Source organism: Schistocerca americana, chromosome 2, assembly GCF_021461395.2.
Source record: "Schistocerca americana isolate TAMUIC-IGC-003095 chromosome 2, iqSchAmer2.1, whole genome shotgun sequence".
NCBI lineage: Eukaryota > Metazoa > Arthropoda > Insecta > Orthoptera > Acrididae > Schistocerca > Schistocerca americana.
Genome location: NC_060120.1, coordinates 642,433,977 through 642,461,430, shown reverse-complemented (window position 1 = coordinate 642,461,430; position 27,454 = coordinate 642,433,977). Strand labels below are relative to the sequence as shown.

Below are 27,454 nucleotides of genomic sequence, written 5' to 3'. Positions count from 1 at the left end.
AATCTACTATATTATTACAAACTCAGAACGTAGTATTGGAGACTTTTCGACATATTTACAAACACAGCACGATGGACTTCGCAAACTTCCACATTACAAACAGGAATACGCAAATTTTCTCATTAAAGCGATCATGGATCCCCCACAGAATTGGCGGGTGTAAAGCTAAGAGTAGACAAGACAGGACAGTAAAGAGAAGAGACCACACGATGAAACAGGACGAACTCGCAACGGAGTGAACACATTGCAACCCGAGAAGCCGACCTTACAGTTTTCCGACGTAAGAGGGCCCCTAAAGTACGGTTGCCAAAGGTAATTTGAAAAAAATAACGAACAACCACAATGCCGATGGAGGCGGCACATACAGAGGATTTCTTCTCGGAGATGGCATTCATGAGTCGAAGCCACTCATCCCTTTTGTTTTCATTTACTTTATGTTATACCATTAAAAAAAAAAAAAAAAAAAAAAAAAACTAATAAATTTAAAGCGTAGAAGCTAGTAGACGAAGGCAGAAAAGGTGAGCGATTGGATGGGCTATGTGGGGAGAAGGGAGGCCCAACTAAAAAAAAAAAAAAAAAAAAAAAAAAAAAAAAAAAAAAAAAAAAAAAAAAAAAAAAAAAAAAGTAAAAAAAAAAAAGTGGTTAAGGCGTTGGACTGCTAATCCAATGTGCTCTGCACGCGTGGGTTCGAATCCCATCCTCGTCGAAGAATTTTACCTTAAGCACCCATTTCGGATCACGCCTTATACATGCGAAACGCCACTCAGTAGTAGCAATGGAACGTGTAGGTGGCAGATAGCATCTGTAAGAAATACGAAACTAAGCCGCCTACCAATTGGAAGGACACAACATTCGATAGCGTACGTCTTTCGAATCAAACATCATCTCAAGATCTATAAACGAATCGAAGTTTGGCACCATGGTGGTGTTTGGGAACGGTGCGTTCTCATTCATATTTAAGTGCTTACTTGTTGCAGTCATTTTAACGTATCGAGCCTATAATACCCCCAACTGTAGCACAACTGTCGCCTTTCGACAGTTTGCTTTCCGTCCGGCCGCCATACACGGAAGCGATCTGATAGGGCCTGGCTCCATCGCCAACAGCAGGAGCCTCTGGCCTCACAATTCAGCTACAAAGAACGTGGTTTGCTCTTCGAAAGAAACTTGAAAGCAACATCAGCGATGAGGTCATCGAAGGTGCCAAATAAATGTAGCGAATCCAGATAATCGCGTCGTTCCAGTAGTCGTTATACTTAATGCACAGGACATTTCTCATTTGCATTAGACAACGCTGCATGACGATTCGGTGCTTATTTCTGCAGTAAGTAAGTGGGCCCATTACTTTCCTCCGATCGGATACCGACGTGGACGGATGCCATCATTAAATGATTCACGAGTGGGAGCTTGGTCAGCTGCACTGCAGCAGGGCGTTACAGCGTGAACACCAGCCAAAGTACGATGCGTTTTCGAATCGACAAACGACTTCTTTCCGTAAGGACTAGCGAGGGACGCAGTTTTCGATGTGTCGGACGAGGTGGCCGAGTGGTTAAGGCGTTGGACTGCTATTCCAATGTGCTCTGCACGCGTGGGTTCGAATCCCATCCTCGTCGAAGAATTTTACCTTAAGCACCCATTTCGGATCACGCCTTGTACATGCGAAACGCCACTCAGTAGTAGCAATGGAACGTGTAGGTGGCAGATAGCATCTGTAAGAATTACGAAACTAAACCGCCTACCAATTGGAAGGACACAACATTCGATAGCGTACGTCTTTCGAATCAAACATCATCTCAAGATCTATAAACGAATCGAAGATTGGCACCATGGTGGTGTTTGGGAACGGTGCGTTCTCATTCATATTTAAGTGCTTACTTGTTGCAGTCATTTTAACGTATCGAGCCTATAATACCCCCAACTGTAGCACAACTGTCGCCTTTCGACAATTTGCTTTCCGTCCGGCCGCCATACACGGAAGCGATCTGATAGGGCCTGGCTCCATCGCCAACAGCAGGAGCCTCTGGCCTCACAATTCAGCTACAAAGAACGTGGTTTGCTCTTCGAAGGAAACTTGAAAGCCACATCGGCGATGAGGTCATCGAAGGTGACAAATAAATGTAGCGAATCCAGATAATCGCGTCGTTCCAGTAGTCGTTATACTTAATGCACAGGACATTTCTCATTTGCATTAGACAACGCTACATGACGATTCGGTGCTTATTTCTGCAGTAAGTAAGTGGGTCCATTACTTTCCTGCGATCGGATACCGACGTGGACGGATGCCATCATTAAATGATTCACGAGTGGGAGCTTGGTCAGCTGCACTGCAGCAGGGCGTTACAGCGTGAACACCAGCCACAGTACGATGCGTTTTCGAATCGACAAACGACTTCTTTCCGTAAGGACTAGCGAGGGACGCAGTTTCCGATGTTTCGGACGAGGTGGCCGAGTGGTTAAGGCGTTGGAGTGCTAATCCAATGTGCTCTGCACGCGTGGGTTCGAATCCCATCCTCGTCGAAGAATTTTACCTTAAGCACCCATTTCGGATCACGCCTTGTACATGCGAAACGCCACTCAGTAGTAGCAATGGAACGTGTAGGTGGCAGATAGCATCTGTAAGAAATACGAAACGAAACCGCCTACCAATTGGAAGGACACAACATTCGATAGCGTACGTCTTTCGAATCAAACATCATCTCAAGATCTATAAACGAATCGAAGTTTGGCACCATGGTGGTGTTTGGGAACGGTGCGTTCTCATTCATATTTAAGTGCTTACTTGTTGCAGTCATTTTAACGTATCGAGCCTATAATACCCCCAACTGTAGCACAACTGTCGCCTTTCGACAGTTTGCTTTCCGTCCGGCCGCCATACACGGAAGCGATCTGATAGGGCCTGGCTCCATCGCCAACAGCAGGAGCCTCTGGCCTCAAAATTCAGCTACAAAGAACGTGGTTTGCTCTTCGAAAGAAACTTGAAAGCAACATCAGCGATGAGGTCATCGAAGGTGACAAATAAATGTAGCGAATCCAGATAATCGCGTCGTTCCAGTAGTCGTTATACTTAATGCACAGGACATTTCTCATTTGCATTAGACAACGCTACATGACGATTCGGTGCTTATTTCTGCAGTAAGTAAGTGGGTCCATTACTTTCCTCCGATCGGATACCGACGTGGACGGATGCCATCATTAAATGATTCACGAGTGGGAGCTTGGTCAGCTGCACTGCAGCAGGGCGTTACAGCGTGAACACCAGCCACAGTACGACGAGTTTTCGAATCGACAAACGACTTCTCTCCGTAAGGACTAGCGAGGGACGCAGTTTCCGATGCGTCGGACGAGGTGGCCGAATGGTTAAGGCGTTGGACTGCTAATCCAATGTGCTCTGCACGCGTGGGTTCGAATCCCATCCTCGTCGAAGAATTTTACCTTAAGCACCCATTTCGGATCACGCCTTGTACATGCGAAACGCCACTCAGTAGTAGCAATGGAACGTGTAGGTGGCAGATAGCATCTGTAAGAAATACGAAACTAAACCGCCTACCAATTGGAAGGACACAACATTCGATAGCGTACGTCTTTCGAATCAAACATCATCTCAAGATCTATAAACGAATCGAAGTTTGGCACCATGGTGGTGTTTGGGAACGGTGCGTTCTCATTCATATTTAAGTGCTTACTTGTTGCAGTCATTTTAACGTATCGAGCCTATAATACCCCCAACTGTAGCACAACTGTCGCCTTTCGACAGTTTGCTTTCCGTCCGGCCGCCATACACGGAAGCGATCTGATAGGGCCTGGCTCCATCGCCAACAGCAGGAGCCTCTGGCCTCACAATTCAGCTACAAAGAACGTGGTTTGCTCTTCGAAAGAAACTTGAAAGCAACATCAGCGATGAGGTCATCGAAGGTGCCAAATAAATGTAGCGAATCCAGATAATCGCGTCGTTCCAGTAGTCGTTATACTTAATGCACAGGACATTTCTCATTTGCATTAGACAACGCTGCATGACGATTCGGTGCTTATTTCTGCAGTAAGTAAGTGGGTCCATTACTTTCCTGCGATCGGATACCGACGTGGACGGATGCCATCATTAAATGATTCACGAGTGGGAGCTTGGTCAGCTGCACTGCAGCAGGGCGTTACAGCGTGAACACCAGCCACAGTACGATGCGTTTTCGAATCGACAAACGACTTCTTTCCGTAAGGACTAGCGAGGGACGCAGTTTCCGATGTTTCGGACGAGGTGGCCGAGTGGTTAAGGCGTTGGAGTGCTAATCCAATGTGCTCTGCACGCGTGGGTTCGAATCCCATCCTCGTCGAAGAATTTTACCTTAAGCACCCATTTCGGATCACGCCTTGTACATGCGAAACGCCACTCAGTAGTAGCAATGGAACGTGTAGGTGGCAGATAGCATCTGTAAGAAATACGAAACGAAACCGCCTACCAATTGGAAGGACACAACATTCGATAGCGTACGTCTTTCGAATCAAACATCATCTCAAGATCTATAAACGAATCGAAGTTTGGCACCATGGTGGTGTTTGGGAACGGTGCGTTCTCATTCATATTTAAGTGCTTACTTGTTGCAGTCATTTTAACGTATCGAGCCTATAATACCCCCAACTGTAGCACAACTGTCGCCTTTCGACAGTTTGCTTTCCGTCCGGCCGCCATACACGGAAGCGATCTGATAGGGCCTGGCTCCATCGCCAACAGCAGGAGCCTCTGGCCTCAAAATTCAGCTACAAAGAACGTGGTTTGCTCTTCGAAAGAAACTTGAAAGCAACATCAGCGATGAGGTCATCGAAGGTGACAAATAAATGTAGCGAATCCAGATAATCGCGTCGTTCCAGTAGTCGTTATACTTAATGCACAGGACATTTCTCATTTGCATTAGACAACGCTACATGACGATTCGGTGCTTATTTCTGCAGTAAGTAAGTGGGTCCATTACTTTCCTCCGATCGGATACCGACGTGGACGGATGCCATCATTAAATGATTCACGAGTGGGAGCTTGGTCAGCTGCACTGCAGCAGGGCGTTACAGCGTGAACACCAGCCACAGTACGACGAGTTTTCGAATCGACAAACGACTTCTCTCCGTAAGGACTAGCGAGGGACGCAGTTTCCGATGCGTCGGACGAGGTGGCCGAATGGTTAAGGCGTTGGACTGCTAATCCAATGTGCTCTGCACGCGTGGGTTCGAATCCCATCCTCGTCGAAGAATTTTACCTTAAGCACCCATTTCGGATCACGCCTTGTACATGCGAAACGCCACTCAGTAGTAGCAATGGAACGTGTAGGTGGCAGATAGCATCTGTAAGAAATACGAAACTAAACCGCCTACCAATTGGAAGGACACAACATTCGATAGCGTACGTCTTTCGAATCAAACATCATCTCAAGATCTATAAACGAATCGAAGTTTGGCACCATGGTGGTGTTTGGGAACGGTGCGTTCTCATTCATATTTAAGTGCTTACTTGTTGCAGTCATTTTAACGTATCGAGCCTATAATACCCCCAACTGTAGCACAACTGTCGCCTTTCGACAGTTTGCTTTCCGTCCGGCCGCCATACACGGAAGCGATCTGATAGGGCCTGGCTCCATCGCCAACAGCAGGAGCCTCTGGCCTCACAATTCAGCTACAAAGAACGTGGTTTGCTCTTCGAAAGAAACTTGAAAGCAACATCAGCGATGAGGTCATCGAAGGTGACAAATAAATGTAGCGAATCCAGATAATCGCGTCGTTCCAGTAGTCGTTATACTTAATGCACAGGACATTTCTCATTTGCATTAGACAACGCTACATGACGATTCGGTGCTTATTTCTGCAGTAAGTAAGTGGGCCCATTACTTTCCTCCGATCGGATACCGACGTGGACGGATGCCATCATTAAATGATTCACGAGTGGGAGCTTGGTCAGCTGCACTGCAGCAGGGCGTTACAGCGTGAACACCAGCCACAGTACGATGCGTTTTCGAATCGACAAACGACTTCTTTCCGTAAGGACTAGCGAGGGACGCAGTTTCCGATGCGTCGGACGAGGTGGCCGAGTGGTTAAGGCGTTGGACTGCTAATCCAATGTGCTCTGCACACGTGGGTTCGAATCCCATCCTCGTCGAAGAATTTTACCTTAAGCACCCATTTCGGATCACGCCTTGTACATGCGAAACGCCACTCAGTAGTAGCAATGGAACGTGTAGGTGGCAGATAGCATCTGTAAGAAATACGAAACTAAACCGCCTACCAATTGGAAGGACACAACATTCGATAGCGTACGTCTTTCGAATCAAACATCATCTCAAGATCTATAAACGAATCGAAGTTTGGCACCATGGTGGTGTTTGGGAACGGTGCGTTCTCATTCATATTTAAGTGCTTACTTGTTGGAGTCATTTTAACGTATCGAGCCTATAATACCCCCAACTGTAGCACAACTGTCGCCTTTCGACAGTTTGCTTTCCGTCCGGCCGCCATACACGGAAGCGATCTGATAGGGCCTGGCTCCACCGCCAACAGCAGGAGCCTCTGGCCTCACAATTCAGCTACAAAGAACGTGGTTTGCTCTTCGAAAGAAACTTGAAAGCAACATCAGCGATGAGGTCATCGAAGGTGACAAATAAATGTAGCGAATCCAGATAATCGCGTCGTTCCAGTAGTCGTTATACTTAATGCACAGGACATTTCTCATTTACATTAGACAACGCTACATGACGATTCGGTGCTTATTTCTGCAGTAAGTAAGTGGGCCCACTACTTTCCTCCGATCGGATACCGACGTGGACGGATGCCATCATTAAATGATTCACGAGTGGGAGCTTGGTCAGCTGCACTGCAGCAGGGCGTTACAGCGTGAACACCAGCCACAGTACGATGCGTTTTCGAATCGACAAACGACTTCTTTCCGTAAGGACTAGCGAGGGACGCAGTTTCCGATGCGTCGGACGAGGTGGCCGAGTGGTTAAGGCGTTGGACTGCTAATCCAATGTGCTCTGCACACGTGGGTTCGAATCCCATCCTCGTCGAAGAATTTTACCTTAAGCACCCATTTCGGATCACGCCTTGTACATGCGAAACGCCACTCAGTAGTAGCAATGGAACGTGTAGGTGGCAGATAGCATCTGTAAGAAATACGAAACTAAACCGCCTACCAATTGGAAGGACACAACATTCGATAGCGTACGTCTTTCGAATCAAACATCATCTCAAGATCTATAAACGAATCGAAGTTTGGCACCATGGTGGTGTTTGGGAACGGTGCGTTCTCATTCATATTTAAGTGCTTACTTGTTGGAGTCATTTTAACGTATCGAGCCTATAATACCCCCAACTGTAGCACAACTGTCGCCTTTCGACAGTTTGCTTTCCGTCCGGCCGCCATACACGGAAGCGATCTGATAGGGCCTGGCTCCACCGCCAACAGCAGGAGCCTCTGGCCTCACAATTCAGCTACAAAGAACGTGGTTTGCTCTTCGAAAGAAACTTGAAAGCAACATCAGCGATGAGGTCATCGAAGGTGACAAATAAATGTAGCGAATCCAGATAATCGCGTCGTTCCAGTAGTCGTTATACTTAATGCACAGGACATTTCTCATTTACATTAGACAACGCTACATGACGATTCGGTGCTTATTTCTGCAGTAAGTAAGTGGGCCCACTACTTTCCTCCGATCGGATACCGACGTGGACGGATGCCATCATTAAATGATTCACGAGTGGGAGCTTGGTCAGCTGCACTGCAGCAGGGCGTTACAGCGTGAACACCAGCCACAGTACGATGCGTTTTCGAATCGACAAACGACTTCTTTCCGTAAGGACTAGCGAGGGACGCAGTTTCCGATGCGTCGGACGAGGTGGCCGAGTGGTTAAGGCGTTGGACTGCTAATCCAATGTACTCTGCACGCGTGGGTTCGAATCCCATCCTCGTCGAAGAATTTTACCTTAAGCACCCATTTCGGATCACGCCTTGTACATGCGAAACGTCACTCAGTAGTAGCAATGGAACGTGTAGGTGGCAGATAGCATCTGTAAGAAATACGAAACTAAACCGCCTACCAATTTGAAGGACACAACATTCGATAGCGTACGTCTTTCGAATCAAACATCATCTCAAGATCTATAAACGAATCGAAGTTTGGCACCATGGTGGTGTTTGGGAACGGTGCGTTCTCATTCATATTTAAGTGCTCACTTGTTGCAGTCATTTTAACGTATCGAGCCTATAATACCCCCAACTGTAGCACAACTGTCGCCTTTCGACAGTTTGCTTTCCGTCCGGCCGCCATACACGGAAGCGATCTGATAGGGCCTGGCTCCACCGCCAACAGCAGGAGCCTCTGGCCTCACAATTCAGCTACAAAGAACGTGGTTTGCTCTTCGAAAGAAACTTGAAAGCAACATCAGCGATGAGGTCATCGAAGGTGACAAGTAAATGTAGCGAATCCGGATAATCGCGTCGTTCCAGTAGTCGTTATACTTAATGCACAGGACATTTCTCATTTACATTAGACAACGCTACATGACGATTCGGTGCTTATTTCTGCAGTAAGTAAGTGGGCCCACTACTTTCCTCCGATCGGATACCGACGTGGACGGATGCCATCATTAAATGATTCACGAGTGGGAGCTTGGTCAGCTGCACTGCAGCAGGGCGTTACAGCGTGAATACCAGCCACAGTACGATGCGTTTTCGAATCGACAAACGACTTCTTTCCGTAAGGACTAGCGAGGGACGCAGTTTCCGATGCGTCGGACGAGGTGGCCGAGTGGTTAAGGCGTTGGACTGCTAATCCAAAGGACTCTGCACGCGTGGGTTCGAATCCCATCCTCGTCGAAGAATTTTACTTTAAGCACCCATTTCGGATCACGCCTTGTACATGCGAAACGCCACTCAGTAGTAGCAATGGAACGTGTAGGTGGCAGATAGCATCTGTAAGAAATACGAAACTAAACCGCCTACCAATTGGAAGGACACAACATTCGATAGCGTACGTCTTTCGAATCAAACATCATCTCAAGATCTATAAACGAATCGAAGTTTGGCACCATGGTGGTGTTTGGGAACGGTGCGTTCTCATTCATATTTAAGTGCTTACTTGTTGCAGTCATTTTAACGTATCGAGCCTATAATACCCCCAACTGTAGCACAACTGTCGCCTTTCGACAGTTTGCTTTCCGTCCGGCCGCCATACACGGAAGCGATCTGATAGGGCCTGGCTCCACCGCCAACAGCAGGAGCCTCTGGCCTCACAATTCAGCTACAAAGAACGTGGTTTGCTCTTCGAAAGAAACTTGAAAGCAACATCAGCGATGAGGTCATCGAAGGTGACAAATAAATGTAGCGAATCCAGATAATCGCGTCGTTCCAGTAGTCGTTATACTTAATGCACAGGACATTTCTCATTTACATTAGACAACGCTACATGACGATTCGGTGCTTATTTCTGCAGTAAGTAAGTGGGCCCACTACTTTCCTCCGATCGGATACCGACGTGGACGGATGCCATCATTAAATGATTCACGAGTGGGAGCTTGGTCAGCTGCACTGCAGCAGGGCGTTACAGCGTGAACACCAGCCACAGTACGATGCGTTTTCGAATCGACAAACGACTTCTTTCCGTAAGGACTAGCGAGGGACGCAGTTTGCGATGCGTCGGACGAGGTGGCCGAGTGGTTAAGGCGTTGGACTGCTAATCCAATGTACTCTGCACGCGTGGGTTCGAATCCCATCCTCGTCGAAGAATTTTACCTTAAGCACCCATTTCGGATCACGCCTTGTACATGCGAAACGCCACTCAGTAGTAGCAATGGAACGTGTAGGTGGCAGATAGCATCTGTAAGAAATACGAAACTAAACCGCCTACCAATTGGAAGGACACAACATTCGATAGCGTACGTCTTTCGAATCAAACATCATCTCAAGATCAGTCGTGCTCAGGCACTCGGCCAGTGCACATCGCGCGGTGACGGGCGGTAGCGCGGGCCAGTGTTTACGTCGCGAGCAGTGCTGCGGTGGAGAGCTGCGCAGCGTGTGCGAGCGCTGTTAACGTTTGTTTCTGTACCACTGTTGTAAGTAAGATGTCGACAATTAACAGAGCGAACAGCGTTCAGTGTGTTTTCGATCGTGCTGCCTTGCGACCGACGGCTTTCGAAATCCATGAGTGGATTTTTGAGGATCTGAAATTGCCGGAAGATATAGTCGACACGTTCCAGTTGGACTTTGTGCAGTACTCATTATTTATCAAATTTATTTCGAGTGACACTTATGAGAAATTCGTTGAGGAGCATGCTGGTGTGAGACCATTTCGTCATAATGATGGCAGTATTAGCAATGTCCAAATCGTGCCTTCGGGATACGGAGTGCGAACCATCAGGGTATTTAATGTGCCACCTGAGTGCCCTAATGACCTGATAGCACGTTCTCTGTCACTGTACGGCGTTGTTTTGTCGGTTACCAATGAAAAATGGTCGAGTGCATATCGCTACCAAGTTAACAGCGGGGTGCGAAGTGTCCGTGTGGACTTAAAAAAGCATATACCTTCGTATGTTACCATTGGCGGCTGTCGTGCACAGGTAACTTACATTGGACAACCCCCTACCTGTTCGATCTGCCATTCAACAGAACATCTGCGGATGAACTGTACACGTCGCCGTCCATTTCAACTTCCACGGGAACGTCCTGCAGACGGTAGTGAAAAGTTTGTTCCGCTATTGAGTGAGGTAGTCGCGGGGACGGTACCACCACCTCGGCAGCCGGAACGTGTTAGCGAGGCGGAGATACCAGTTCAGGTGGAATGCAGTGCCCAAGACATTTGCGGTAGGACGGACGTCGATCCGGCACCGTCATCCTCACCGGGGCAGTTACCGCTGGATAACAACGATGCGCCAGCCACCTCTGAAACTAAGCCGTGTGAGATACAGGAGCGGGCGCAGATCAGTTTGCCTGAACCGCCCCTATCGGTAGAGACTGCAGCAGACACGAAGAAAGGCCGCCGAAGGAGAAGCAAAGGGAATAGTAGCAAAGAGGAAAAGTCGGATGATTTGAGACCCGTACACATGTCAGAAAGTGGCAGCGAGACTGAACCTCAATCTTCTTGCTCCGTGCGCTGCGAGGACACCGCGAGGCAAGAACGCATTCGTGAACAGACCAAACACCTGAAGGCACTACTGAGCGCTGAGAGGGAACAGAGCACCGTAACGGCTAAGAGGAAGAGCGAGCAGAGCAGCGAGCAGCTGCAGCAGCGCTCCCGCAGGAACTCGCTGACGTCCGTCGCAGCCCCGCGTGGTGGTCAGGCGGACGCGACCACGTTGACAGACTCAGTCGGCGGTGGCGGGCAGGGCGGCGCGCACCGCGAAGCACCCCGACAGCAATGAGCCGTGGTGGCAGCAGGACGAGGAGATGCAGCAGTAGCTGCTCTCGCGCATGACCATCGCGCTGCGACATTTCCACTCTCTGAGTACTCCAGACGTTCCCAACGCGTTTGATTCAAAGACGACGAGAAGGACGATCCAACACAGAGCTCATTGTCCTCTGAACCATCATGTGCGATAGCCAAACCTACAACGTTACCACACTTAACGTCAATAGAATTCAAAGTGCAGTGAAACTCCGTTCGCTAACTGATTTCTTGTATGGTACCAGCGTTGACATTGCCCTCCTACAGGAGGTAGTCACAGTCTTAGAAGTGCCCGGTTACGTTCTCATTGATAACATCAACCTCCAGGATGCTGTAGGCACTGCCATACTTCTGCATGACGGTATACCATTTACGGATGTGCAGCGGCTGCCTAGTGGTCGTGGCATTTCTCTTCGAGTGAATGGTGTGCAGATTGTTAACGTGTACGCTCCCTCAGGTAGCACTCATAAGAGAGATCGCTCAACATTTTATAAAAACGAGGTTCCCATTCTTCTTAGCGCTTATCGTGCACATCTCATCCTCGGTGGTGACTTCAATTGTGTGCTTAACGACAGAGACCAAACTCCTCACACGAACAGATGTATCGAACTTGAACATTTAATTCATGGCATGCGTCTTCACGATACATGGCAACAACTGCACGGTGAGCGGGTAGCGTACACCTTCGTAACTAGTCATTCTGCCAGTCGGTTGGATAGGATCTATGTGTCCGAGGCCCTCCAGCGGCACGCTGTGAACTGTGACATAGCTCCTGTCAACATCTCCGACCATTGTGCGTATCAGTGTTACCTTAACCTACACCGCCAGCAAATATACCGCGGGAAAGGCTACTGGAAATTGAATGTCAGCCTTCTGCAGGATGCCCAACTTGAAGAGGAGGTGAACATGACGTGGCAACAGCTCCAGCGGCAACGACGTCGTTACGATAGCGCTCTCCAGTGGTGGACTCAGTGTGCTAAGCCTAAATTACGCCTCACCCTCATGAGTTACGCCCGACAAAAAAGCTTTTGGCAGAAACAGACTATTGAGTTTTATTATCGCTGTTTGAGAGAACTGTACAGTCGCGCTAACAATCCTTCTGGCGATATCGACATAAAGATCAAACGATATAAAGCGAAAATCACGGCGATACAACGCCAACGAATGCAAGGCATCATCGTGCGAGCCCACCCAAAGGACGTTGCCGCCGAAGAACGGGCCTCTCTGTACCACATCCTGAGAACGACGAAACGGTGTAAAGCCATGTTGATTGAAGCCGTTGTTGATGACGCTGAGAATGCCATCACGAAGCAACGTGACATCATCTCGCACGTCTACGACTATTATAGTCAACTTTACAAGAAGCAAGCCGTTGATGAACACTCGTGCGACGATTTTCTTAGGACCTTGCGCTGTCGCTTGTCGCAACAGGATACTGCAAATCTGGAATCTCTTTTCACAGAGGACGAAATCCGACTGGCGGTCCACAGTGCAAAGAAAGGGAAGTCACCAGGACCCGACGGTCTCAGCGCTGAGTTTTACCAGCGTTACTGGAACCTCCTCGGTCCTACACTCCTCGAGATAGCGAATGAACTCTGGCACCTGGAAGTTATACCCAAGGCATTTACGGAAGGTATCATCCTGCCCTTACCGAAAAAAGGGAACAGCAGGAAGGTCGAAAACATGCGACCCATCACACTCCTGAATGCCGATTTCAAAATCATCACCAGATCGATTAAGCTAAGGATGCAAACCGTTATGTACAAGGTTTTGGGCAGTTACCAGTACAGTGCAGTGCAAGGCCGAAGTGCAATCTCAGCAGCCTGCGATTTGAGGGACATCATCTGTTCGTATGCTGAAACCAAAGGACAGGGCGCTCTGATCTTTCTAGATTTTGAGAAGGCTTATGACCGTGTACGTCATGACTTCCTCTTTAAAAGCATGAAGAAACTAGGTTTTGGACTTCATCTCATAGAATTAATTCGCAAACTTACTACAAACGCCTCTTCACGGATTCTCATTAATGGCCATTTTACAAAAGAAGTTTCCATTGAGCAATCCTTCCGCCAAGGATGTCCTCTGTCAATGATTTTGTACGCCATTGCAGTGGAGCCGCTACTGAACAACTTGGCGCATAGCGGGATCGGACTTAGCGTCCAGTCTGTCACTATCCCATGCATTGCGTATGCTGACGATGTATGCGTAACTGTGTCATCATCGCAACAACTTCTGTCAGCGGAAACTCTTTTACAAAAATTCACGTTTCTTTCAGGAGCAATACTCAATAGAACTAAAACCACAGCTTTGCAGATCGGTGGCGGTATCGGAGACATATCCCATGTTACCTGGTGCAAGGTCAAGGATTCTCACACAACCCTCGGTGTTACTTTTGCGGCCAAACCAGACACATTCCTGACGAAGAACTGGTCACACATGCTTAATAAATTACGTGCTGCTTTGATACTTCACTCCGACCGTGACTTGAACATACTACAGAAAGTTAAGACCATCGAGATCGCCATTACGAGCAAGATGACTTATTTGGCGCAAATTCTTCCAATCTCCGACCATCTAGCCAAGAGTATACAACAAGCGTTATGTTGGTTTCTTTTTAGGGGGCACATTTTCAAAGTTCAATTCGATACCTTAACCTTACCTTCGTTCAAAGGTGGCCTTAACCTCATTAAAGTACACAAAAAATGTGTCACCCTGCTCCTAAATCGCATCAGGAAGGAGTTCCGTACCCGGAGGACCAGTATCATCACAAACCTCATTCAGCGGTGGAAGCCTCATAGCCTTGACCCACCCGTTAATATCGCCGGCATTCCACTTTCTTACCGACATGTGCGACTGTACTACATGGAAATGAGCTACATTCGACACAACATCGTCGATAACGGAAGCCTGACGAACAGGAAGCTTTATGGCCTTCTCACGACAACAAACCACAGGAATCGTCTCGAAGAAAAACATCCACATACACATTGGAGTATAGTATGGCGGAATGTGCACAGCGACGTGTTACCGTCACGCGTCATAGCCGACTGGTATCTAACAGTCAACGATAAAGTAGCAACGAATGAAAAGCTACATAAAATTGGCCTTCATCCAACGCCCAACTGTGACGCATGCGGAAGGGTCGATACGCTTCTTCATAGGTTCACGTGCGGACATGCAGAAGAAATTACTACATTTCTTCGTCAACGATTGTCGGTGATAGACCGTACGACGCCCCGTGGTGTAGATCTTTTAGAGATCATTCAGCCACAAAAACTGAGATATCCACGAGCAAAAAACAACGCTGCAACGTGGATCATGGGCCACACAGCATCGTTTATTATGCAGAATAGGCATGCTACTTTCCTCGACTATTATTCTTACATAGAAATTGAACACTTTAAAATGAGACAACACTGTGACTACAGGAGGATATTTGGAAATATGCTGAACATCATAATTAACGGTTAAATGCTTCAAATACAATCTTTCGGATCGCAGAGGTTGCCAGTGACCTGTATGTATGACTCCCATTTGCTTCCTGGGACTTTAGCACTTGCCGCAATTTTACGATACTATTCAGATGCTCACCAATGCAGAAGGCATTTTTTCTTTCCCATTTTCGCTTTCACATTTCCCTTCTCTCGCAGAGCGAGCGGAGCAACCTTCCTTCAATTATGAAGTGATAGTCTTTTGTGCACCATAACAATTTCTGTTTACTACTAGATCAAAAAAAAAGAAAAAAAAAACAAAAAGAAAAAGACCTCAAGAAGACATTTCATTTCTTATATTGCGCTACGGCAGCCTAGCAATGATATACACTTTGTTCATTCTTTCTTATTACGAATTGGCGCAAATGTTAAGAAAAAAAGAGAAAAAAAAAAAAAAAAGGGGTAGCGTCGATGATTCATAATCAAAACGTCTTCGGTCCCGGGTTCGATCCCCGCCACTGCCTAAATTAAAAAAAAAAAAAAAAAAAAAAAAAAAAAAAAAATAGATCTATAAACGAATCGAAGTTTGGCACCATGGTGGTGTTTGGGAACGGTGCGTTCTCATTCATATTTAAGTGCTTACTTCTTGCAGTCATTTTAACGTATCGAGCCTATAATACCCCCCACTGTAGCACAACTGTCGCCTTTCGACAGTTTGCTTTCCGTCCGGCCGCCATACACGGAAGCGATCTGATAGGGCCTGGCTCCACCGCCAACAGCAGGAGCCTCTGGCCTCACAATTCAGCTACAAAGAACGTGGTTTGCTCTTCGAAAGAAACTTGAAAGCAACATCAGCGATGAGGTCATCGAAGGTGACAAATAAATGTAGCGAATCCAGATAATCGCGTCGTTCCAGTAGTCGTTATACTTAATGCACAGGACATTTCTCATTTACATTAGACAACGCTACATGACGATTCGGTGCTTATTTCCGCAGTAAGTAAGTGGGCCCACTACTTTCCTCCGATCGGATACCGACGTGGACGGATGCCATCATTAAATGATTCACGAGTGGGAGCTTGGTCAGCTGCACTGCAGCAGGGCGTTACAGCGTGAACACCAGCCACAGTACGATGCGTTTTCGAATCGACAAACGACTTCTTTCCGTAAGGACTAGCGAGGGACGCAGTTTCCGATGCGTCGGACGAGGTGGCCGAGTGGTTAAGGCGTTGGACTGCTAATCCAATGTGCTCTGCACGCGTGGGTTCGAATCCCATCCTCGTCGAAGAATTTTACCTTAAGCACCCATTTCGGATCACGCCTTGTACATGCGAAACGCCACTCAGTAGTAGCAATGGAACGTGTAGGTGGCAGATAGCATCTGTAAGAAATACGAAACTAAACCGCCTACCAATTGGAAGGACACAACATTCGATAGCGTACGTCTTTCGAATCATACATCATCTCAAGATCTATAAACGAATCGAAGTTTGGCACCATGGTTTTGTTTGGGAACGGTGCGCTCTCATTCATATTTAAGTGCTTACTTCTTGCAGTCATTTTAACGTATCGAGCCTATAATACCCCCAACTGTCGCCTTTCGACAGTTTGCTTTCCGTCCGGCCGCCATACACGGAAGCGATCTGATAGGGCCTGGCTCCACCGCCAACAGCAGGAGCCTCTGGCCTCACAATTCAGCTACAAAGAACGTGGTTTGCTCTTCGAAAGAAACTTGAAAGCAACATCAGCGATGAGGTCATCGAAGGTGACAAATAAATGTAGCGAATCCAGATAATCGCGTCGTTCCAGTAGTCGTTATACTTAATGCACAGGACATTTCTCATTTACATTAGACAACGCTACATGACGATTCGGTGCTTATTTCCGCAGTAAGTAAGTGGGCCCACTACTTTCCTCCGATCGGATACCGACGTGGACGGATGCCATCATTAAATGATTCACGAGTGGGAGCTTGGTCAGCTGCACTGCAGCAGGGCGTTACAGCGTGAACACCAGCCACAGTACGATGCGTTTTCGAATCGACAAACGACTTCTTTCCGTAAGGACTAGCGAGGGACGCAGTTTCCGATGCGTCGGACGAGGTGGCCGAGTGGTTAAGGCGTTGGACTGCTAATCCAATGTGCTCTGCACGCGTGGGTTCGAATCCCATCCTCGTCGAAGAATTTTACCTTAAGCACCCATTTCGGATCACGCCTTGTACATGCGAAACGCCACTCAGTAGTAGCAATGGAACGTGTAGGTGGCAGATAGCATCTGTAAGAAATACGAAACTAAACCGCCTACCAATTGGAAGGACACAACATTCGATAGCGTACGTCTTTCGAATCATACATCATCTCAAGATCTATAAACGAATCGAAGTTTGGCACCATGGTTTTGTTTGGGAACGGTGCGCTCTCATTCATATTTAAGTGCTTACTTCTTGCAGTCATTTTAACGTATCGAGCCTATAATACCCCCAACTGTCGCCTTTCGACAGTTTGCTTTCCGTCCGGCCGCCATACACGGAAGCGATCTGATAGGGCCTGGCTCCACCGCCAACAGCAGGAGCCTCTGGCCTCACAATTCAGCTACAAAGAACGTGGTTTGCTCTTCGAAAGAAACTTGAAAGCAACATCAGCGATGAGGTCATCGAAGGTGACAAATAAATGTAGCGAATCCAGATAATCGCGTCGTTCCAGTAGTCGTTATACTTAATGCACAGGACATTTCTCATTTACATTAGACAACGCTACATGACGATTCGGTGCTTATTTCCGCAGTAAGTAAGTGGGCCCACTACTTTCCTCCGATCGGATACCGACGTGGACGGATGCCATCATTAAATGATTCACGAGTGGGAGCTTGGTCAGCTGCACTGCAGCAGGGCGTTACAGCGTGAACACCAGCCACAGTACGATGCGTTTTCGAATCGACAAACGACTTCTTTCCGTAAGGACTAGCGAGGGACGCAGTTTCCGATGCGTCGGACGAGGTGGCCGAGTGGTTAAGGCGTTGGACTGCTAATCCAATGTGCTCTGCACGCGTGGGTTCGAATCCCATCCTCGTCGAAGAATTTTACCTTAAGCACCCATTTCGGATCACGCCTTGTACATGCGAAACGCCACTCAGTAGTAGCAATGGAACGTGTAGGTGGCAGATAGCATCTGTAAGAAATACGAAACTAAACCGCCTACCAATTGGAAGGACACAACATTCGATAGCGTACGTCTTTCGAATCATACATCATCTCAAGATCTATAAACGAATCGAAGTTTGGCACCATGGTTTTGTTTGGGAACGGTGCGCTCTCATTCATATTTAAGTGCTTACTTCTTGCAGTCATTTTAACGTATCGAGCCTATAATACCCCCAACTGTCGCCTTTCGACAGTTTGCTTTCCGTCCGGCCGCCATACACGGAAGCGATCTGATAGGGCCTGGCTCCACCGCCAACAGCAGGAGCCTCTGGCCTCACAATTCAGCTACAAAGAACGTGGTTTGCTCTTCGAAAGAAACTTGAAAGCAACATCAGCGATGAGGTCATCGAAGGTGACAAATAAATGTAGCGAATCCAGATAATCGCGTCGTTCCAGTAGTCGTTATACTTAATGCACAGGACATTTCTCATTTACATTAGACAACGCTACATGACGATTCGGTGCTTATTTCCGCAGTAAGTAAGTGGGCCCACTACTTTCCTCCGATCGGATACCGACGTGGACGGATGCCATCATTAAATGATTCACGAGTGGGAGCTTGGTCAGCTGCACTGCAGCAGGGCGTTACAGCGTGAACACCAGCCACAGTACGATGCGTTTTCGAATCGACAAACGACTTCTTTCCGTAAGGACTAGCGAGGGACGCAGTTTCCGATGCGTCGGACGAGGTGGCCGAGTGGTTAAGGCGTTGGACTGCTAATCCAATGTGCTCTGCACGCGTGGGTTCGAATCCCATCCTCGTCGAAGAATTTTACCTTAAGCACCCATTTCGGATCACGCCTTGTACATGCGAAACGCCACTCAGTAGTAGCAATGGAACGTGTAGGTGGCAGATAGCATCTGTAAGAAATACGAAACTAAACCGCCTACCAATTGGAAGGACACAACATTCGATAGCGTACGTCTTTCGAATCATACATCATCTCAAGATCTATAAACGAATCGAAGTTTGGCACCATGGTTTTGTTTGGGAACGGTGCGCTCTCATTCATATTTAAGTGCTTACTTCTTGCAGTCATTTTAACGTATCGAGCCTATAATACCCCCAACTGTCGCCTTTCGACAGTTTGCTTTCCGTCCGGCCGCCATACACGGAAGCGATCTGATAGGGCCTGGCTCCACCGCCAACAGCAGGAGCCTCTGGCCTCACAATTCAGCTACAAAGAACGTGGTTTGCTCTTCGAAAGAAACTTGAAAGCAACATCAGCGATGAGGTCATCGAAGGTGACAAATAAATGTAGCGAATCCAGATAATCGCGTCGTTCCAGTAGTCGTTATACTTAATGCACAGGACATTTCTCATTTACATTAGACAACGCTACATGACGATTCGGTGCTTATTTCCGCAGTAAGTAAGTGGGCCCACTACTTTCCTCCGATCGGATACCGACGTGGACGGATGCCATCATTAAATGATTCACGAGTGGGAGCTTGGTCAGCTGCACTGCAGCAGGGCGTTACAGCGTGAACACCAGCCACAGTACGATGCGTTTTCGAATCGACAAACGACTTCTTTCCGTAAGGACTAGCGAGGGACGCAGTTTCCGATGCGTCGGACGAGGTGGCCGAGTGGTTAAGGCGTTGGACTGCTAATCCAATGTGCTCTGCACGCGTGGGTTCGAATCCCATCCTCGTCGAAGAATTTTACCTTAAGCACCCATTTCGGATCACGCCTTGTACATGCGAAACGCCACTCAGTAGTAGCAATGGAACGTGTAGGTGGCAGATAGCATCTGTAAGAAATACGAAACTAAACCGCCTACCAATTGGAAGGACACAACATTCGATAGCGTACGTCTTTCGAATCATACATCATCTCAAGATCTATAAACGAATCGAAGTTTGGCACCATGGTTTTGTTTGGGAACGGTGCGCTCTCATTCATATTTAAGTGCTTACTTCTTGCAGTCATTTTAACGTATCGAGCCTATAATACCCCCAACTGTCGCCTTTCGACAGTTTGCTTTCCGTCCGGCCGCCATACACGGAAGCGATCTGATAGGGCCTGGCTCCACCGCCAACAGCAGGAGCCTCTGGCCTCACAATTCAGCTACAAAGAACGTGGTTTGCTCTTCGAAAGAAACTTGAAAGCAACATCAGCGATGAGGTCATCGAAGGTGACAAATAAATGTAGCGAATCCAGATAATCGCGTCGTTCCAGTAGTCGTTATACTTAATGCACAGGACATTTCTCATTTACATTAGACAACGCTACATGACGATTCGGTGCTTATTTCCGCAGTAAGTAAGTGGGCCCACTACTTTCCTCCGATCGGATACCGACGTGGACGGATGCCATCATTAAATGATTCACGAGTGGGAGCTTGGTCAGCTGCACTGCAGCAGGGCGTTACAGCGTGAACACCAGCCACAGTACGATGCGTTTTCGAATCGACAAACGACTTCTTTCCGTAAGGACTAGCGAGGGACGCAGTTTCCGATGCGTCGGACGAGGTGGCCGAGTGGTTAAGGCGTTGGACTGCTAATCCAATGTGCTCTGCACGCGTGGGTTCGAATCCCATCCTCGTCGTAGAATTTTACCTTAAGCACCCATTTCGGATCACGCCTTGTACATGCAAAACGCCACTCAGTAGTAGCAATGGAACGTGTAGGTGGCAGATAGCATCTGTAAGAAATACGAAACTAAACCGCCTACCAATTGGAAGGACACAACATTCGATAGCGTACGTCTTTCGAATCAAACATCATCTCAAGAGCTATAAACGAATCGAAGTTTGGCACCATGGTGGTGTTTGGGAACGGTGCGTTCTCATTCATATTTAAGTGCTTACTTGTTGCAGTCATTTTAACGTATCGAGCCTATAATACCCCCAACTGTAGCACAACTGTCGCCTTTCGACAGTTTGCTTTCCGTCCGGCCGCCATACACGGAAGCGATCTGATAGGGCCTGGCTCCACCGCCAACAGCAGGAGCCTCTGGCCTCACAATTCAGCTACAAAGAACGTGGTTTGCTCTTCGAAAGAAACTTGAAAGCAACATCAGCGATGAGGTCATCGAAGGTGACAAATAAATGTAGCGAATCCAGATAATCGCGTCGTTCCAGTAGTCGTTATACTTAATGCACAGGACATTTCTCATTTACATTAGACAACGCTACATGACGATTCGGTGCTTACTTCTGCAGTAAGTAAGTGGGCCCACTACTTTCCTCCGATCGGATACCGACGTGGACGGATGCCATCATTAAATGATTCACGAGTGGGAGCTTGGTCAGCTGCACTGCAGCAGGGCGTTACAGCGTGAACACCAGCCACAGTACGATGCGTTTTCGAATCGACAAACGACTTCTTTCCGTAAGGACTAGCGAGGGACGCAGTTTCCGATGCGTCGGACGAGGTGGCCGAGTGGTTAAGGCGTTGGGCTGCTAATCCAATGTGCTCTGCACGCGTGGGTTCGAATCCCATCCTCGTCGTAGAATTTTACCTTAAGCACCCATTTCGGATCACGCCTTGTACATGCAAAACGCCACTCAGTAGTAGCAATGGAACGTGTAGGTGGCAGATAGCATCTGTAAGAAATACGAAACTAAACCGCCTACCAATTGGAAGGACACAACATTCGATAGCGTACGTCTTTCGAATCAAACATCATCTCAAGAGCTATAAACGAATCGAAGTTTGGCACCATGGTGGTGTTTGGGAACGGTGCGCTCTCATTCATATTTAAGTGCTTACTTGTTGCAGTCATTTTAACGTATCGAGCCTATAATACCCCCAACTGTAGCACAACTGTCGCCTTTCGACAGTTTGCTTTCCGTCCGGCCGCCATACACGGAAGCGATCTGATAGGGCCTGGCTCCACCGCCAACAGCAGGAGCCTCTGGCCTCACAATTCAGCTACAAAGAACGTGGTTTGCTCTTCGAAAGAAACTTGAAAGCAACATCAGCGATGAGGTCATCGAAGGTGACAAATAAATGTAGCGAATCCAGATAATCGCGTCGTTCCAGTAGTCGTTATACTTAATGCACAGGACATTTCTCATTTACATTAGACAACGCTACATGACGATTCGGTGCTTATTTCTGCAGTAAGTAAGTGGGCCCACTACTTTCCTCCGATCGGATACCGACGTGGACGGATGCCATCATTAAATGATTCACGAGTGGGAGCTTGGTCAGCTGCACTGCAGCAGGGCGTTACAGCGTGAACACCAGCCACAGTACGATGCGTTTTCGAATCGACAAACGACTTCTTTCCGTAAGGACTAGCGAGGGACGCAGTTTCCGATGCGTCGGACGAGGTGGCCGAGTGGTTAAGGCGTTGGACTGCTAATCCAATGTGCTCTGCACGCGTGGGTTCGAATCCCATCCTCGTCGAAGAATTTTACCTTAAGCACCCATTTCGGATCACGCCTTGTACATGCGAAACGCCACTCAGTAGTAGCAATGGAACGTGTAGGTGGCAGATAGCATCTGTAAGAAATACGAAACTAAACCGCCTACCAATTGGAAGGACACAACATTCGATAGCGTACGTCTTTCGAATCAAACATCATCTCAAGATCTATAAACGAATCGAAGTTTGGCACCATGGTGGTGTTTGGGAACGGTGCGTTCTCATTCATATTTAAGTGCTTACTTGTTGCAGTCATTTTAACGTATCGAGCCTATAATACCCCCAACTGTAGCACAACTGTCGCCTTTCGACAGTTTGCTTTCCGTCCGGCCGCCATACACGGAAGCGATCTGATAGGGCCTGGTTCCACCGCCAACAGCAGGAGCCTCTGGCCTCACAATTCAGCTACAAAGAACGTGGTTTGCTCTTCGAAAGAAACTTGAAAGCAACATCAGCGATGAGGTCATCGAAGGTGACAAATAAATGTAGCGAATCCAGATAATCGCGTCGTTCCAGTAGTCGTTATACTTAATGCACAGGACATTTCTCATTTACATTAGACAACGCTACATGACGATTCGGTGCTTATTTCCGCAGTAAGTAAGTGGGCCCACTACTTTCCTCCGATCGGATACCGACGTGGACGGATGCCATCATTAAATGATTCACGAGTGGGAGCTTGGTCAGCTGCACTGCAGCAGGGCGTTACAGCGTGAACACCAGCCACAGTACGATGCGTTTTCGAATCGACAAACGACTTCTTTCCGTAAGGACTAGCGAGGGACGCAGTTTCCGATGCGTCGGACGAGGTGGCCGAGTGGTTAAGGCGTTGGACTGCTAATCCAATGTGCTCTGCACGCGTGGGTTCGAATCCCATCCTCGTCGTAGAATTTTACCTTAAGCACCCATTTCGGATCACGCCTTGTACATGCAAAACGCCACTCAGTAGTAGCAATGGAACGTGTAGGTGGCAGATAGCATCTGTAAGAAATACGAAACTAAACCGCCTACCAATTGGAAGGACACAACATTCGATAGCGTACGTCTTTCGAATCAAACATCATCTCAAGAGCTATAAACGAATCGAAGTTTGGCACCATGGTGGTGTTTGGGAACGGTGCGTTCTCATTCATATTTAAGTGCTTACTTGTTGCAGTCATTTTAACGTATCGAGCCTATAATACCCCCAACTGTAGCACAACTGTCGCCTTTCGACAGTTTGCTTTCCGTCCGGCCGCCATACACGGAAGCGATCTGATAGGGCCTGGCTCCACCGCCAACAGCAGGAGCCTCTGGCCTCACAATTCAGCTACAAAGAACGTGGTTTGCTCTTCGAAAGAAACTTGAAAGCAACATCAGCGATGAGGTCATCGAAGGTGACAAATAAATGTAGCGAATCCAGATAATCGCGTCGTTCCAGTAGTCGTTATACTTAATGCACAGGACATTTCTCATTTACATTAGACAACGCTACATGACGATTCGGTGCTTATTTCTGCAGTAAGTAAGTGGGCCCACTACTTTCCTCCGATCGGATACCGACGTGGACGGATGCCATCATTAAATGATTCACGAGTGGGAGCTTGGTCAGCTGCACTGCAGCAGGGCGTTACAGCGTGAACACCAGCCACAGTACGATGCGTTTTCGAATCGACAAACGACTTCTTTCCGTAAGGACTAGCGAGGGACGCAGTTTCCGATGCGTCGGACGAGGTGGCCGAGTGGTTAAGGCGTTGGACTGCTAATCCAATGTGCTCTGCACGCGTGGGTTCGAATCCCATCCTCGTCGAAGAATTTTACCTTAAGCACCCATTTCGGATCACGCCTTGTACATGCGAAACGCCACTCAGTAGTAGCAATGGAACGTGTAGGTGGCAGATAGCATCTGTAAGAAATACGAAACTAAACCGCCTACCAATTGGAAGGACACAACATTCGATAGCGTACGTCTTTCGAATCAAACATCATCTCAAGATCTATAAACGAATCGAAGTTTGGCACCATGGTGGTGTTTGGGAACGGTGCGTTCTCATTCATATTTAAGTGCTTACTTGTTGCAGTCATTTTAACGTATCGAGCCTATAATACCCCCAACTGTAGCACAACTGTCGCCTTTCGACAGTTTGCTTTCCGTCCGGCCGCCATACACGGAAGCGATCTGATAGGGCCTGGCTCCACCGCCAACAGCAGGAGCCTCTGGCCTCACAATTCAGCTACAAAGAACGTGGTTTGCTCTTCGAAAGAAACTTGAAAGCAACATCAGCGATGAGGTCATCGAAGGTGACAAATAAATGTAGCGAATCCAGATAATCGCGTCGTTCCAGTAGTCGTTATACTTAATGCACAGGACATTTCTCATTTACATTAGACAACGCTACATGACGATTCGGTGCTTACTTCTGCAGTAAGTAAGTGGGCCCACTACTTTCCTCCGATCGGATACCGACGTGGACGGATGCCATCATTAAATGATTCACGAGTGGGAGCTTGGTCAGCTGCACTGCAGCAGGGCGTTACAGCGTGAACACCAGCCACAGTACGATGCGTTTTCGAATCGACAAACGACTTCTTTCCGTAAGGACTAGCGAGGGACGCAGTTTCCGATGCGTCGGACGAGGTGGCCGAGTGGTTAAGGCGTTGGACTGCTAATCCAATGTGCTCTACACGCGTGGGTTCGAATCCCATCCTCGTCGTAGAATTTTACCTTAAGCACCCATTTCGGATCACGCCTTGTACATGCAAAACGCCACTCAGTAGTAGCAATGGAACGTGTAGGTGGCAGATAGCATCTGTAAGAAATACGAAACTAAACCGCCTACCAATTGGAAGGACACAACATTCGATAGCGTACGTCTTTCGAATCAAACATCATCTCAAGAGCTATAAACGAATCGAAGTTTGGCACCATGGTGGTGTTTGGGAACGGTGCGTTCTCATTCATATTTAAGTGCTTACTTGTTGCAGTCATTTTAACGTATCGAGCCTATAATACCCCCAACTGTAGCACAACTGTCGCCTTTCGACAGTTTGCTTTCCGTCCGGCCGCCATACACGGAAGCGATCTGATAGGGCCTGGCTCCACCGCCAACAGCAGGAGCCTCTGGCCTCACAATTCAGCTACAAAGAACGTGGTTTGCTCTTCGAAAGAAACTTGAAAGCAACATCAGCGATGAGGTCATCGAAGGTGACAAATAAATGTAGCGAATCCAGATAATCGCGTCGTTCCAGTAGTCGTTATACTTAATGCACAGGACATTTCTCATTTACATTAGACAACGCTACATGACGATTCGGTGCTTATTTCTGCAGTAAGTAAGTGGGCCCACTACTTTCCTCCGATCGGATACCGACGTGGACGGATGCCATCATTAAATGATTCACGAGTGGGAGCTTGGTCAGCTGCACTGCAGCAGGGCGTTACAGCGTGAACACCAGCCACAGTACGATGCGTTTTCGAATCGACAAACGACTTCTTTCCGTAAGGACTAGCGAGGGACGCAGTTTCCGATGCGTCGGACGAGGTGGCCGAGTGGTTAAGGCGTTGGACTGCTAATCCAATGTGCTCTGCACGCGTGGGTTCGAATCCCATCCTCGTCGAAGAATTTTACCTTAAGCACCCATTTCGGATCACGCCTTGTACATGCGAAACGCCACTCAGTAGTAGCAATGGAACGTGTAGGTGGCAGATAGCATCTGTAAGAAATACGAAACTAAACCGCCTACCAATTGGAAGGACACAACATTCGATAGCGTACGTCTTTCGAATCAAACATCATCTCAAGATCTATAAACGAATCGAAGTTTGGCACCATGGTGGTGTTTGGGAACGGTGCGTTCTCATTCATATTTAAGTGCTTACTTGTTGCAGTCATTTTAACGTATCGAGCCTATAATACCCCCAACTGTAGCACAACTGTCGCCTTTCGACAGTTTGCTTTCCGTCCGGCCGCCATACACGGAAGCGATCTGATAGGGCCTGGCTCCACCGCCAACAGCAGGAGCCTCTGGCCTCACAATTCAGCTACAAAGAACGTGGTTTGCTCTTCGAAAGAAACTTGAAAGCAACATCAGCGATGAGGTCATCGAAGGTGACAAATAAATGTAGCGAATCCAGATAATCGCGTCGTTCCAGTAGTCGTTATACTTAATGCACAGGACATTTCTCATTTACATTAGACAACGCTACATGACGATTCGGTGCTTATTTCGGCAGTAAGTAAGTGGGCCCACTACTTTCCTCCGATCGGATACCGACGTGGACGGATGCCATCATTAAATGATTCACGAGTGGGAGCTTGGTCAGCTGCACTGCAGCAGGGCGTTACAGCGTGAACACCAGCCACAGTACGATGCGTTTTCGAATCGACAAACGACTTCTTTCCGTAAGGACTAGCGAGGGACGCAGTTTCCGATGCGTCGGACGAGGTGGCCGAGTGGTTAAGGCGTTGGACTGCTAATCCAATGTGCTCTGCACGCGTGGGTTCGAATCCCATCCTCGTCGAAGAATTTTACCTTAAGCACCCATTTCGGATCACGCCTTGTACATGCGAAACGCCACTCAGTAGTAGCAATGGAACGTGTAGGTGGCAGATAGCATCTGTAAGAAATACGAAACTAAACCGCCTACCAATTGGAAGGACACAACATTCGATAGCGTACGTCTTTCGTATCAAACATCATCTCAAGATCTATAAACGAATCGAAGTTTGGCACCATGGTGGTGTTTGGGAACGGTGCGTTCTCATTCATATTTAAGTGCTTACTTGTTGCAGTCATTTTAACGTATCGAGCCTATAATACCCCCAACTGTAGCACAACTGTCGCCTTTCGACAGTTTGCTTTCCGTCCGGCCGCCATACACGGAAGCGATCTGATAGGGCCTGGCTCCACCGCCAACAGCAGGAGCCTCTGGCCTCACAATTCAGCTACAAAGAACGTGGTTTGCTCTTCGAAAGAAACTTGAAAGCAACATCAGCGATGAGGTCATCGAAGGTGACAAATAAATGTAGCGAATCCAGATAATCGCGTCGTTCCAGTAGTCGTT

At 47.8% G+C, this 27,454-nt stretch overlaps 23 non-coding genes across 23 annotated transcripts; all 23 read left to right on the top strand.

Annotated features, from left to right (window-relative positions):
* The first annotated feature begins 1,528 nt into the window (after positions 1-1,528).
* On the top strand, positions 1,529-1,610 carry Trnas-gcu. Its single transcript has one exon. It is a non-coding gene; the product is annotated as a tRNA-Ser (tRNA).
* Positions 1,611-2,432: 822 nt separating this feature from the next.
* On the top strand, positions 2,433-2,514 carry Trnas-gcu. Its single transcript has one exon. It is a non-coding gene; the product is annotated as a tRNA-Ser (tRNA).
* An 822-nt stretch (positions 2,515-3,336) lies between these two features.
* On the top strand, positions 3,337-3,418 carry Trnas-gcu. The gene has a single exon. It is a non-coding gene; the product is annotated as a tRNA-Ser (tRNA).
* An 822-nt stretch (positions 3,419-4,240) lies between these two features.
* Positions 4,241-4,322, top strand: Trnas-gcu. The gene has a single exon. It is a non-coding gene; the product is annotated as a tRNA-Ser (tRNA).
* Positions 4,323-5,144: 822 nt separating this feature from the next.
* Positions 5,145-5,226, top strand: Trnas-gcu. Its single transcript has one exon. It is a non-coding gene; the product is annotated as a tRNA-Ser (tRNA).
* An 822-nt stretch (positions 5,227-6,048) lies between these two features.
* Trnas-gcu lies at positions 6,049-6,130 on the top strand. The gene has a single exon. It is a non-coding gene; the product is annotated as a tRNA-Ser (tRNA).
* Positions 6,131-6,952: 822 nt separating this feature from the next.
* On the top strand, positions 6,953-7,034 carry Trnas-gcu. The gene has a single exon. It is a non-coding gene; the product is annotated as a tRNA-Ser (tRNA).
* Positions 7,035-7,856: 822 nt separating this feature from the next.
* Trnas-gcu lies at positions 7,857-7,938 on the top strand. The gene has a single exon. It is a non-coding gene; the product is annotated as a tRNA-Ser (tRNA).
* Positions 7,939-8,760: 822 nt separating this feature from the next.
* On the top strand, positions 8,761-8,842 carry Trnas-gcu. The gene has a single exon. It is a non-coding gene; the product is annotated as a tRNA-Ser (tRNA).
* Positions 8,843-9,664: 822 nt separating this feature from the next.
* Trnas-gcu lies at positions 9,665-9,746 on the top strand. Its single transcript has one exon. It is a non-coding gene; the product is annotated as a tRNA-Ser (tRNA).
* A 6,290-nt stretch (positions 9,747-16,036) lies between these two features.
* Positions 16,037-16,118, top strand: Trnas-gcu. Its single transcript has one exon. It is a non-coding gene; the product is annotated as a tRNA-Ser (tRNA).
* Positions 16,119-16,929: 811 nt separating this feature from the next.
* Positions 16,930-17,011, top strand: Trnas-gcu. The gene has a single exon. It is a non-coding gene; the product is annotated as a tRNA-Ser (tRNA).
* Positions 17,012-17,822: 811 nt separating this feature from the next.
* Trnas-gcu lies at positions 17,823-17,904 on the top strand. Its single transcript has one exon. It is a non-coding gene; the product is annotated as a tRNA-Ser (tRNA).
* An 811-nt stretch (positions 17,905-18,715) lies between these two features.
* On the top strand, positions 18,716-18,797 carry Trnas-gcu. Its single transcript has one exon. It is a non-coding gene; the product is annotated as a tRNA-Ser (tRNA).
* Positions 18,798-19,608: 811 nt separating this feature from the next.
* On the top strand, positions 19,609-19,690 carry Trnas-gcu. Its single transcript has one exon. It is a non-coding gene; the product is annotated as a tRNA-Ser (tRNA).
* An 811-nt stretch (positions 19,691-20,501) lies between these two features.
* On the top strand, positions 20,502-20,583 carry Trnas-gcu. Its single transcript has one exon. It is a non-coding gene; the product is annotated as a tRNA-Ser (tRNA).
* An 822-nt stretch (positions 20,584-21,405) lies between these two features.
* Trnas-gcu lies at positions 21,406-21,487 on the top strand. Its single transcript has one exon. It is a non-coding gene; the product is annotated as a tRNA-Ser (tRNA).
* An 822-nt stretch (positions 21,488-22,309) lies between these two features.
* Positions 22,310-22,391, top strand: Trnas-gcu. Its single transcript has one exon. It is a non-coding gene; the product is annotated as a tRNA-Ser (tRNA).
* Positions 22,392-23,213: 822 nt separating this feature from the next.
* On the top strand, positions 23,214-23,295 carry Trnas-gcu. The gene has a single exon. It is a non-coding gene; the product is annotated as a tRNA-Ser (tRNA).
* Positions 23,296-24,117: 822 nt separating this feature from the next.
* Positions 24,118-24,199, top strand: Trnas-gcu. The gene has a single exon. It is a non-coding gene; the product is annotated as a tRNA-Ser (tRNA).
* Positions 24,200-25,021: 822 nt separating this feature from the next.
* Trnas-gcu lies at positions 25,022-25,103 on the top strand. Its single transcript has one exon. It is a non-coding gene; the product is annotated as a tRNA-Ser (tRNA).
* An 822-nt stretch (positions 25,104-25,925) lies between these two features.
* Trnas-gcu lies at positions 25,926-26,007 on the top strand. Its single transcript has one exon. It is a non-coding gene; the product is annotated as a tRNA-Ser (tRNA).
* An 822-nt stretch (positions 26,008-26,829) lies between these two features.
* On the top strand, positions 26,830-26,911 carry Trnas-gcu. Its single transcript has one exon. It is a non-coding gene; the product is annotated as a tRNA-Ser (tRNA).
* Positions 26,912-27,454: the final 543 nt, after the last annotated feature.